Source organism: Cupressus sempervirens, chromosome 7 (assembly GCF_028749045.1).
Source record: "Cupressus sempervirens isolate cs-2001-9-10 chromosome 7, ASM2874904v1, whole genome shotgun sequence".
In the NCBI taxonomy this organism is placed as follows: Eukaryota; Viridiplantae; Streptophyta; class Pinopsida; order Cupressales; family Cupressaceae; genus Cupressus; species Cupressus sempervirens.
Window position 1 is genome coordinate 815,674,517 of NC_143124.1, and position 13,400 is coordinate 815,687,916.

Sequence of the window (13,400 nt, forward strand, 5' to 3'; positions counted from 1 at the left end):
TTTATGTTTCTTTCATCTAATGCTCTATTCAAACTTTTTATCTTCTAGAATGTTAATTGCCACCACTTTATATCTTCAAAGGATAAAAAAAAAGACAACACACATTTTTCGGCTCACTTACAACTATAGCAATCCCAACACTTTGATACTCATAGAAAAACCACAATGGAAAATAATTCATCATCTTGATTGAACTTTATGCTTAATACAATATCTACATTTGTGGAATAGATTCCCTTGTCAAAATTCTGTAATGACCCTCTCCAAACTATGCTTCATGCCACAGATGTAACGATGTCCCAATTTTGGGAATCACAAGGGGAACATCCCTCGTATGCAATTTATTTGATCTAAACTCTATTGTCATAAATAGAACCCACCTTCCAATTGGAAGGCAAAAATAACACCCTTGGCCTACACCCGATAACCATCATATCCACTGGTAACAAGAATCCTTATTGAAATTGTCCTCACTGGTGGCTGCTAAATACTCCACACCACCCCATGGCTGTGATTCATTGATTTCAACCTTGAAGATGTCATAGGGGCAACTTCAACACCCATGATATTTGTTTTCCCTCCTTGGTACAAAAATTGCAGAGTAATAAAGTATGGGTAATTGCTGATCTTGTCTATCTCCACTGTCATGTTGTTACTGCTTGAACTCAATATCCATAATACACATCCTCACAAGCTTGGAAGATTTTGGGGGTTATGCCATCTTTGCAAAAGTGCTGCTGGGTGGCACAAAATCTATCTGATTATTTCAAATGAGGCCTAGAACCACAACATCTACACCTGATTTGATGCAAATCATTGGGTCAGTGCATCTAATTTGATAGTAGCCACCACATCCAATCCCATCCCTATATAGTTTGGTGCTCATTGTGGCCACACCACCATTATTCAAGCTTGCTGCAAAGGACTCATACCCACATGCTCCCACATTGGAAGACTAGGAAGAAGTGTAATACAACACTTTTGATTTGTGAAGGCACTGCTCACAATACAAATAAGTGGGGAAGATGAGCATTGCAAGTATCCATCCTTAACATCTTCCTTGATATAACCAACATCGTTGTTCATTATGGAAGAGGTGATTCCACAGAACCTCTAATGTTGTGGTGACTATATTGACATTTTTTCAAACAGTCACCATGATTTCTGCAGAACTTGGCATTCATAAAGACTTCAGCAATAATTTTAAAAACTTTCACTAGCCACAGGCATATCTTGTTAGACATGAGCATAAGATAAAGCATAGATTCCTAAACTTCTTCTTCATCTCATTATTGATATCCTCATTTAAATCTATAGGCTATGAATTGTTTTGAATCTCCCATAATGCATTGAGTTGATCACTTGATAGAGGCTATTGACATTTGGTTAAACACTTTGATCATAATCTCTATGTCACTCTTATTTGCAATGTAGCTCGATAGATGTTATTTATTGCTCATATGTGAAAGACCTTAAAATTTTTAAAACTCCCTTCATGACTTCCATGTCTTCACTAGCTATGGATGTGTCATCTTAAGTATGATGATATACTACTTGTATATACAAGGTTCCTTTTTGCAAATAAGGAAAAATTGGAACTCTCAATTTTCGAAGAGCTCACAACTCGGGTAGCTCCATATATCAAAATTGAGGAGGTTTTGTGCAACATAACTAGTTTTTTTTGAAAGCTTTAACCTTTTGATAGCTTCCATGGCTTACTACTCATGAATTGAAGCATTCAAAAATCTTTATAATGTTTTTATAAGACTCTTTACTAGCTTGTATGGGTTGCTACTCTTTTTAAAGAGGGGTAAACACTTTGACTTGGAGCTATGAACCAGTGAGGTCACAAATAAGGGACCTCATCCCCATTAGATTTGAACCTTGATGGAAAGGATAACAATTCAACAACTTAACCATCACAACATGCCACTATTGGCTTGTATGGGTTGCTACTCGTGAATGATTTGAATAATCATTTCATCCAATGCTCCCATGATGCTAGATGCCAATTTATTGTTACTGTAGGGGCTGCATGCTTAGGGTTTGGCTTTGACATCAAGAACAAACTTGATTAAACCCTTTAATAAGGGTCCCTCATATTTAATGATTGATACATTGTTAACAAGATTATTCTTTATCCAACTGAACCTAATAATGGATAGTTTAAATAGTAGAATACAACTTGGTGACTTCTTCTTAAAGACTCTTATACTTTCATAATCCTATGTCCTCTTTTGAGAATTTATAATAGCCAATCATAGGAATATACATAGAACTGATGAACATTTGATTCTAAAACATGAATTAAGCTTGAACTAAAACTTGGGAAGATGAATTTTGTACCTAAACTTTAAAGTTGTAATGGTGTGCCTCCAAATTCTCCAATTTGACCTCTAAATCTATCTTCTTAAACCTGAGTTAAGACTATGTTTTGAAATCTACACTTTGAACCTAAAATATAAGCTTTCCTTGAATCATTAATTTTGCATGAACCTCTAAAATGACAATTTCTAAACTTCAAACCTAAACCTTCATACTAATGATTTCATTATTTGAACAGATAACTCATACTTATGAAGTTGGGCCTAGAGTCCATAATCTTTGAAACTATAAGTTAGAATTTGAACATTGAATTTGATTCCAAACCAAGTGTGTGTAAAGTTTTGAACATTTAAACTTGACGATTAGGATTCATATTTAGTGCTTTCACCAAATACTATCTTCTTACAAGATGAATCCTACAACACCATAATCAACAAAATAAACCAACAAAAGATTTACTTGATGGGCTGATTTGGAAGCTTAAAATTGGGGGACTGGAAGTATGCCTAAAGCTAGTTCTAAATGGGGATTATGTGCTGTAAAGTACATAAAGAATCTAGAATCTCAAGCAGAAGACAAGTACCTTATCCATTGGGTTACAGAGTTGAGCCAAAAAGCGGGTAAACATAGAGTTGCTTGTTGGGAGGGTAGAGGGGAGCAAGGCAAATTGAACCTACCAAGATAGGAAGACAACAAACTACAAAAGCAAGGGAAAACTATACTACACCAAGCATGAAAGGATACTTTATGCACATGCAAAACTGAAAAGAAAAACCTAACTTCTACAGGTGAGGGGACCTCAGCAATAGAATAGAGAACAAGGAAGGAATCATACATGGGCATTGACTGGAATAGAGAAATATGATCCTTTCTAAAATAGAGGGAGATGCTTCACTAGTTTGAAACAACATTGATAACCTCTGGCAACACCTTCGTTGTTGAAAATAAGTCCAAAAGCAATTTGCAATATAGTAACCCATAAGACCTTTCCAAATAACCATGCCTTATCATAAATCTCTGGTTCCTCTATACTTTCTCCACACCACCTTTCATATGTTTAACCATCTTCTGTGAAGGAGAAAAGTATTCAATAGATTCTAAATGCACTACTAGAACATAATCACATCTACTTATATTGATAATATCACTTTTAGCAAAAATACCAGCATCAAAACTAGGATGGAGAACATCAAAATATTCAATAGATTCTGGAAGCACTACTGGAAAACACTCACATCTACTTATATCAACCATATCATCCTTAGTAGAGATATTAACAACTAAACTAGGATTGAGAACATTGGAGCATTTAAGAGATTCTGGAAATGAAATGGCATCATTTAGTCATAGGTATTCTCTTTAGTAACTTTAGGCTCTGAAGTAAAATTGAAATAAGGTGATTCTTCATGATACACAAGTTCCATTTGTATTGAAACATATTCTTCATTTGTTGCAATTGTCAATTCTACAAGATATTCATTTGAATTTAAAATTTCAATACCTAGATCAACTATGGAAGAAGATTCCCATGCAAGCATCATGGTTTGATCAAACTCCATTTTAGAACAAGAAGAACCGTGATCAAGCTCTTTATCTTCTTCATGATGCTGCAATACTTCATTAATATTTGAAAACTCTTCCTTGAAATTAATTGCTACAATAATTTCTTCAACAAAATTCTCAAGTTTAGTAGGATGATCATCAAAATGTATTGCAGCCTTTTCATGTGTATATGATTAGGAAAACCCAATATTGCATAAGCTTGGAAAAAGAGTGGTTCTTGCAATGGATCCCTATTAGCTATAATGGATGAAGAGTGAACCCTACCATGTTCTTGAATAAAACTAGGGATTCGACCTTTTGATAGCACATCGGTCTTAGGATAATTTTCAGGAGAACAACTATTCAAAGAATTATCCCCATTTATTTCTCCTAATCTACAACTGTTATCATTAGAAGAGGAGGAAAACATGGAAATGTCCTCTCTTTCAACTCTTCTTACCATCTCTTCAACTATATTTTAAGATTTAGCAAAAAATGATCTCACTTTTTCTTCAATACAAAATTCATCAAGAGGATTAATCATTGCATTTTCTTCAAGACAAATAAATACTAATAAAGGATCATTATCAACCTTTACAAATTGAAAATCATTTTTGCTAGAATCTTCAATGAAGTTAAACTTTCCATGTTTTAGAAGTGCATTAACCATCAGATGATTTTTGAATGAAACTTCATGAAAAATTTTATGTTTATTTTCTTCAAATTTGAAACCTTTTAAATCAGGAGTAAATGAAGGCATGAGAAAAACTTCTTTGTCTACTTTTCTTACCAATTCTTTATCACTATGAAGGATGTCTTTGTTCACTGGAAGTTATGCTTCCAAAAACTAGGGCATCTCTTGCTCTCCAAAAATTGAACCATTGGTTGATATGGGCTCTTCATTTATTGGTTTTTCATTAGGCACATGGGCTGAATGGTATATTCCTTTTCTTCTTTGATCTTGAACATTAAAGTACCTTTGATGTACACACTTTAACAGCTGGGCAGATTGATGAATTTCAGAGAAGCCTAATCCATTTTCTTCACCTTCAGCTATACTTTATTTAAATGCAGTCCAAAGGAAATCTAAATTGAAGTCACTTTCAACATCTATTTCTTTGAATGTGGGTTTTCTTCGAGTTTTCTTTCTTGATTGAACTTCTTGTTCACTCAGGACTGAAAAATTGTAAGAGATGTGATCATGTGGGATCTTTGAAACTTCATCATCATCCACCTTTAGTTCCTTACTTAGCTACAATATCCTTTATTGATAATTCCATAACAATTTTTTCTTCACTTCCACCTCTTTTAGTAGGTGATATCTTGCACATATACTTTTCCATAATAGAATAGTCACATGATCTTCTTTAGCACTTAGGTTCATCCTTACTCCATGATTGATGCTTTCTCTCCAAGTTTTGAACATATCATGCAACATAGGGTTAGTAGTGTGATGGAGTTCTATAAGGGAAGGCTCTAGTCTCCTTCCTTTCATCATTTTAATAGAGATGACACTTTTTAATCAACAGAGTCACCAATCTTTGCAAGTTAGAGATAATAAAATTTGAAAATGTAAACACTGGACTTCTCAACCAAAGTTATGAGAACTAGAATGGATTCGCCAATCTCTAGGTAGTAGAGATATCCATAACCACTAAGGAAGCAAACATCAACACCAATGTTCTCTATTTTCCTCAGTAGAAACTTCCAGTCATCAACTTTGAATTAGTTCTTTCTATAGCTGGTTGAGACTATAGGACTAGAAGCCTAATCCCTATGGCAAGCACCTTATATCCATAAGATTAGTTATAAAAAAGGGATAACCAAAAAAATGTAACTTTGAAAGTTCTCCCTAGTAGAGTCACCAAAAATCTATTGGTAAACAAATTTGTCCTTTTCAATTTAACTCTCAAATGCCCAAATTTGAAAGAATGAATCGATACCAATAGTTGGGTAATCTATCATCAGATTGATAGATTTCCTTTGAATCTATACAATGGAGCTGTACCTTTCTATCTGAATTGATAGATTGTATCAAAAATCCAATAGATACTAACTTAGGTAAATTTTAACTCCTAAATCTAGCCAATGTCAAGAACCCACAATTCCTATGACTTATCGACAACAATAATGCAATATGAATGTAAATTTTGTAAGTACAAGGAAACTAAATTAAAAGAAGATTAAACATTCTAATCTTTGCAATAGAAACAATTGAAAATACTCTAATCTACAACCCATTCACCATTCAACTCAAGATGCAAGAAAGTGCTCAAAACTGAATACAACCATGCTTCGATTGATTATACTCAGAAAAGTAATTACCAAAGGCTTTGATTTAGCATAAAACCTCTCTTCACATTGAACACAACAAATAAGAATACTCCAACTTTATTTTCTTACAATCCCTTTGTAAAACAATTACAAAAATAAAAATAAAAATCCCCTAAGTACATGAAATGAAATGCATAAATGAAACTATTGTCTCCCTCCTACTTTAGCAATCCTATCTTTTGCAGAAAAGAAGTCCTTTTTCATCGAAAAAATTTACCAATAAATAACTTTCCATGACCTTTCGGGTTTCATCACTGCCTCTTGGGAATCAATCCTATTCATCATATTATCAAATATTTACTTCCTTTTTTATTCTTACTGATTCATATTCCTATCTCCAATGGATGTGGATGATGTTCTTTATGTGAGAAGGAAACTCTAAATTTGACACACAATCAAATATTGACTGGAAAATTTGTGACAAGTAATGTGTGATATGTCATAATGAATCTAATTTTTTTAAAAGTTGACAATGATAGCCGAATCATATGATTGAGAGCCAATTCAATGTTTTATGTTTCTTTCATCTAATGCTCTATTCAGACTTTTTATCTTCTCAAATGTTAATTGCCACTGCTTTATATCTTCAAAGGATCAACAACAAGACATCACACATCTACTGGCTCATTTATAGCTATAGCAATCCTAACACTTTGATATGCATAGAAACACCACCATGGAAAATAATTCATCATATTGATTGAACTTTATGCTTAATACAATATCTACATTTGTGTAATATATTCCCTTATCAAAATTTTGCAATGACCCTCTCCAAACTATGCTTCATGCCATATATGTAATGATGTCCCAATTTTTGGGAATCACAAGGGGAACATCTGTCCCGTGCAATTTCCTTGATCTAAACTCCGCTGTCATAAATGGAACCCTCCTTCCAATTTGAAGATAAAACAACACCCTTGGCCCACACCTAATAACCATCATATCCACTGGTAACAAGAATCCTTATTGACATTGCCCCCATTGTTGGCTGCTAAATACTCCACATCACCCCATGGTTGTGAGTCATTGATTTCAACCTTGAAGATGTCATAGGGGCAACTTCAACACCCATGATATTTGTTTGCCCTCCTTGGTACAAAACTTGCAGAGTAAGAAAGTATGGGTAATTGCTGATCTTGTCTATCTCCACTGTCATGTTGTTACTGCTTGAACTCAATATCCATAATACCCATCCTCACAAGCTTAGAAAATTTTGGGGGTTATTCCATCTTTGAAAAAGTGCTGCTGGGTGGCACAAAATCTATCTGATTGTTTCAAATGAGGCCTAGAACCACAACATCTACACCTAATTTGATGCAAATCATTAGGTCAGTGCATCTAATTTGATAGTAGCCACCACATCCAATCCCATCCCTATATAGTTTGGTGCTCATTGTTGCCACACCACCATTATTCAAGCTTGCTACAAAGGACTCATACCCACATGCTCCCACATTGGAAGACTAGGAAGAAGTTTAATACAACACTTTTGATTTGTGAAGGCACTGCTGACAACACAAATAAGTGGGGAAGATAAGCATTGCAAGCAAAGTAACAAGAATCAGAATCGGATCAAAATCGGCAAGGCCGAATCAAATCGTGAATCGGCCATGAATCGGAATCGAATCGGCCATGAATCAGAAAATTTAAAAAACCCTTGAAATTTAGTGAGTAACTTATTTCATAAACCCTTTATCGCTGATTCGATTCACCGATTCACAAAAAATCGTTTGGCTTGAATCGAATCGCCAAATCGCGTGAATCGCATGAATCGCCGTGATTCTTGGAACTATGATTGCAAGTATCCATCCCTGACATCTTCCTTGATATAACTGATAACATTGTTCATTATGGAAGAGGTGATCCCACAAAACCTCTAATGTTGTGGTGACTATATTGACATTTTGTCAAACAATCACCATGATTTCTATGGAACTTGGCATGTACAAAGACTTCGGCAGCAATTTTAAAAACTTTCACTAGCTGTAGGCGTATCTTGTTAGACATGAGCATAAGATAAAGCATAGATTCCTAAACTTCTTCTTCATCTCATTATTGAGATCCTCATTTAAATTTATAGGCTATGAATTGTTTTGAATCTCCCATAATGCATTGAGTCGATCACTTGATAGAGGCTATCAACATTTGGTTAAACACTTTGATCATAATCCCTATGTTGCTCTTATCTACAATGGAGCTGGACAAACATTATTTCTTGCTCATATGTGAAATACCTTGAAATTTCTAAAACTCCCTTCATGACCTCCATGTCTTCACTAGCTGTAGATGTGTCATCTCAAGTATGATGATATACTACTTGTATATACAAGGTTCCATTTTGCAAACAAGGAAAAGGTGGAACTCTCGATTCGCCAAGAGCTCACAACTCTGGTGGCTCCATTTATCAAAATTGAGGAGGTTTTGTGCAACATAATTGGTTTTTTTGAAAAATTCAACCTTTTCATATCTTCCATGGCTTACTACTAATGACTTGAAGCATTTGACAATCTTTATAATGTTTTTATAAGACTGTTTACTAGCTTGTATGGGTTGCTACTCATGAATGATTTGAATAATCATTTAATCCAATGCTCCCATGATGCTACATGCCAATTTATTGTTACTATAGGGGTTGGATTCTTAGGAATTGGCTTTGACATCAAGAACAAAATTGATTAAACCCTTTAATGAGGGTCCCTCATATTTAATGATTGATACATTGTTATCAAGATTATTCTTTATCTAACTGAACCGGATAATGGGTAGTTTAAATAGCAGAATACAACTTGGTGACTTCTTCTTAAAGACTCTTATACTTTCATAATCTCGTGTCCTCTTTTGAGAATTTATAATAGCCAATCATAGGAATATACATAGAACTGATGAACATTTGATTCTAAAAAATGAATTAAGCTTGACCTGAAACTTGGAAAGATGAATTTTGTACCTTGAACTTTAAAGTTGTAATGGTTTGCCTCCAAATTCTTCAATTTGACCTCTAAATCTATCTTCTTAAACTTGAATTAAGTTTGTGCTTTGAAATTTGCATTTGGAACTTGAACTATAAGCTTTCCTTGAATTGTTAATTTTGCATGGACCTTTGAAATGGAAATTTTTGAACTTCAAACCTAAACCTTCATACTAATGATCTCATTATGTGAACAGATAACTTGTGCTTATGAAGTTGGGCTTGGAGTCCATAATCTTTGAAACTGTAAGTCAAAATTTGAACATTGAATTTGATTCCAAACTAAGTGTGTGTAAAGCTTTGAACATTTAACCTTAAGGATTAGGATTAAGATTCAGTGCTTTTACCAAGTACTATCTTCTTACAAGATGAATCAGGCAACACCATAATCAGTAAAATGAACCAAAATATGATTTACTTGATGGGCTAATTTGGAAGCTTAAAATTGGGGGACTGGAAGTACGCCTACGAAACTCATTCTTCATCTCTTCAGAAAAATGATCACTTGCTTCATCATTACCTTCAAAAATGATGTCATCAACAAATATTACTATTATCACCAAACCATTCTCAACTTCTTTCAAATACAAGTTACTATCTGGCATACATTTAGCAAATCCAAGCTTTGCCAAATAACTGTCCAACTTTGCATACTAGGTTCTAGGTTCTTGCTTCAAACCATATAGAGCTTTCTTTAGTTTGCATACCATGTCTTTGTCTTCTGATAAAGGAAAACCTTTAGGCCACTCAATATATACCTTTTCTACAAGTTCTCCATTCAAGAAGGCTGATTTAATATCCATCTTATAAACCTTGAACTTCTTATTTGTTGTCTAAGCCTAGAACATCCTTACTACTTCCATCCTAGCTACAAGTGCATACATCCCCTCATAGTCTATGCCTTCTTTTTTTGAATATCCCTTGCATACAAGTATCACCTTGTTCCTCACAACTTCTCCTACGCATTCATCTTGTTTATGAATACTCATTTGGTTCCTATCACATACTTGTCTTTAGGTATAGGAACTAATTCACATGTATCTTTCTTCATAGTTGGATCTAATTCTTCCTTCATTTCTTGATCATCTAAGTTGCATACTTCATCTATGATCTTAGGTTAAACTTGAGATATCAAACATATCTCCTCATTTACTCAGTTTCTTCTTATCACACCTTTTTCTTTGCTTCTAATTATCTACTCAGGAGGATGATTCTTTGTCAAATTTCTACTAGAGGTAGTAGTTGACATCTCAACTCTCACCTCTTCTCTAGGTTCATATCTTTTCTCTCCTCTTTGCTTAATAGTTAGCACATCATTTGGAAAATCTTTATTAATATGAAAGAAAAATTCAGCATTCTTGCTAAAATTTCTAGAATCATCATCTTCTTCATCTGAATTATAATCTACCATCTTTTCCTTAGTTCAAAACTTTTCATCAATCCTTACATTTATGCATTCAACTATTGTATTAGTTCTATAGTTAAAACATTTGCATGCCTTTCTTTTCAATGAATAACCAAGAAACATACCTTCATCACTTCTTGGATCAAAATTACTAATATCATCATCTCTCTTAATGTAACATTTTCTCTCAAATATTTTGAAATACTTAATTGATGGTGAATGACCAAACCATAGTTCATAAGGTGTCTTGTTCATACCTTTTTTGATTTGTACTCTGTTCAGAGTGTATACAATTTTATTTACTACTTCTCTCTAAAACGTCTTAGAAACATCATTCTCAAATAACATCACTCTTACTACTTCTACTACTAACTTATTTCTTCTTTTAGCAATCTCATTCTACTTAGGTGTTCTTGGTGAAGATAGCTTCCTTTTGATTCCATTCTCTTCACAAAATATGTTAAACTCTTTAAAGTGAATTCTCCTCCTCTATTTGATCTCAAACACTTTATCTTAACACCATATTCATTCTCAACTTTATTCTAAAATATCTTAAACTACTCAAAAGCTTTAGATTTTTCTTTAAGAAATGCTACCCACATCATTCTAGTGAAATCATCAACAAAAATCATAAAATACCTTTCACCATAGAATCCTCTTGTTCTAGGACCACTCAGATCTATGTGAATGATCAACTTCTCTATGGTAGTGAACTTCTTGCTAGGAAATGATAATTTCTTCTGTTTAGCCAAAATACATTCTTTACACACAACATTAGTAGGCTTTGTAATCTTAGGCAAGTTTCTAACTAAAAATGTGCTACTAACCTTCACAATATTATCAAAACTTATGTGACATAATCTTCTATACCACAACAAAATATTGTCCACTTTAGCTACCAAATATGTCATTTTAGTAGGATTCAACTGAAATATATTACCTCTAGATCTTGTGTCCATTCCAATCAGATCACCATTTCTATCTTTGATAATGTAGGCTTCTTAGTGAATTGAAACTAATAACCCTAATCCACCAACTATCCAACACTCAACAGGTTATGCTTCGATCCATCAACAAAATAAACATCATCTGTGTCAATTTTACCATCAAGAGTAATGGATCCAATTCCTATTGTGTGACAGGTTGCATTGTTACAAACTCTAACAACAACTCCATCATGATTCTTGAACTTAATAAACTAATTCATATCACCAGTCATGTGATGTGAACAACCACTATCAATTATCAAATCAGATTTATTTTCCACTTGGGAAATTAGAGCTCTTTCTTCTCTAATTTCTCTATCAAGATCATCTTCCTTGATAGCCACAAATCCTAATTCATCATCACTTTCAATTTGACCTTTCTCATTAAATTATTCATTTTCATTTGCATATAAATAATTTCTATCTCTTCTAGGCTTAAAATTTCCCTTATAATTTTTCTCTCTTTTAGGCCATTTAGATGCATAATGACTAAATTCATCAAAAGTCCAACATTTATAGATTTTCTTACCATCTTTTTCTCTTCTCACAAGAAGGGCTATTCCTTCCTTAATCTTCTTGTCTTCATTAGATCTGCTACTATTGAAAAATCTCCACATGTGCTTGCACTCCTTGTCAGATTAGGTCAAATGTTTAGGGTAATGAAAGCTATTTCAAACCTACCTAGATCTTTACATTGTCTTAGATCTACTTCTATAGATGCTAATCTTTCAAGCAATGTTTCCTTTGTGAAATCTTTAGTGCAGGGAGTTACTAGCTGAATCATTTGAGCTACTTGCTTGAATGGTGGTGTCAAAATTTTATAGATCTTCCATATTACTTCATCTTCTTCCTTGGTTCTAGCATGAGATTGAATTCTTGCAACAATTTCTAATATTCTACCAATATAACTTCTTATAGATTCATCTTGCATCATCTTAGCATCTTGAAATGCACATATCAAATTTTGCAATCTCATTCTCTTTGCATCTGTATCACCTTCAAAATTAGATTCTAATGCTTTCCAAATTTCATAAGATGTTTGAAGTGATTTTACCTTACTGTATTCATTCTTTGGAAGAGCTAACAATAGAGCTTCTCTTTCTCTCATGTTACACATGAATAGATCTCTCTCATTTTCACTACATCCTTCAAGCTTTTATTCTTCAATGATTTTATTCTTACTAATTTATCCAGATGTAGTGCCTCTCCTATTTGACTTCAGTAAGTCATCTTGATGGATGCAACCTTGTTAATCTCTCTTTGAGAAGGTATTGTGATAGGGACCATTAGTGGTCTACACCCTTGAGGTGATTGGATTTAGGTTATTATTTTAGTTGTTTTGATTATGCTTATGAATGATTTAAGAGATTATGATGTTTTAGATGATTTCACTTAGGTTTGTGCTAGTGGTTACTGGGACTGATGTGGTATCATGATGTTGTTCCATGAATATCCTGAGATGTGTGCAAAGATTGTACTATGTACTATTACCCTACTAACTGGACTAGGTTCATGTAGTAGAGGTTAGTCATGTATATGACTATGCTTGCTTAGGTGTTTTAAGTACCTTTTTATGTTGTTTAAAAACCATTTTTAAATTCTTACAGGATTATAAATGGATTGTCCATGTTGGATTCATTGGTTATGTGCCATGGATATTTACCTTGTTATATTTTGATTCACGAGATACTTGTTCCTCATGTTATGTTTTACGTTTGAGATGATCCAAGGGTCAAATGTTATAATTTGATTTCAGTATCATAGATGTAGACTACTATGTTGTTCAGTTGATCATATTTGCATGATGATTCCATTTTGAGATAATAATATGTTTTTA

At 33.6% G+C, this 13,400-nt stretch overlaps 2 pseudogenes; both read right to left on the reverse strand.

The window, feature by feature from the left end:
- Window positions 1-275: 275 nt before the first annotated feature.
- LOC149549896 (expansin-like A1 pseudogene) lies at window positions 276-3,579 on the reverse strand (annotated as a pseudogene).
- A 3,373-nt stretch (window positions 3,580-6,952) lies between these two features.
- On the reverse strand, window positions 6,953-12,539 carry LOC149549897 (expansin-like A1 pseudogene; annotated as a pseudogene).
- Window positions 12,540-13,400: the final 861 nt, after the last annotated feature.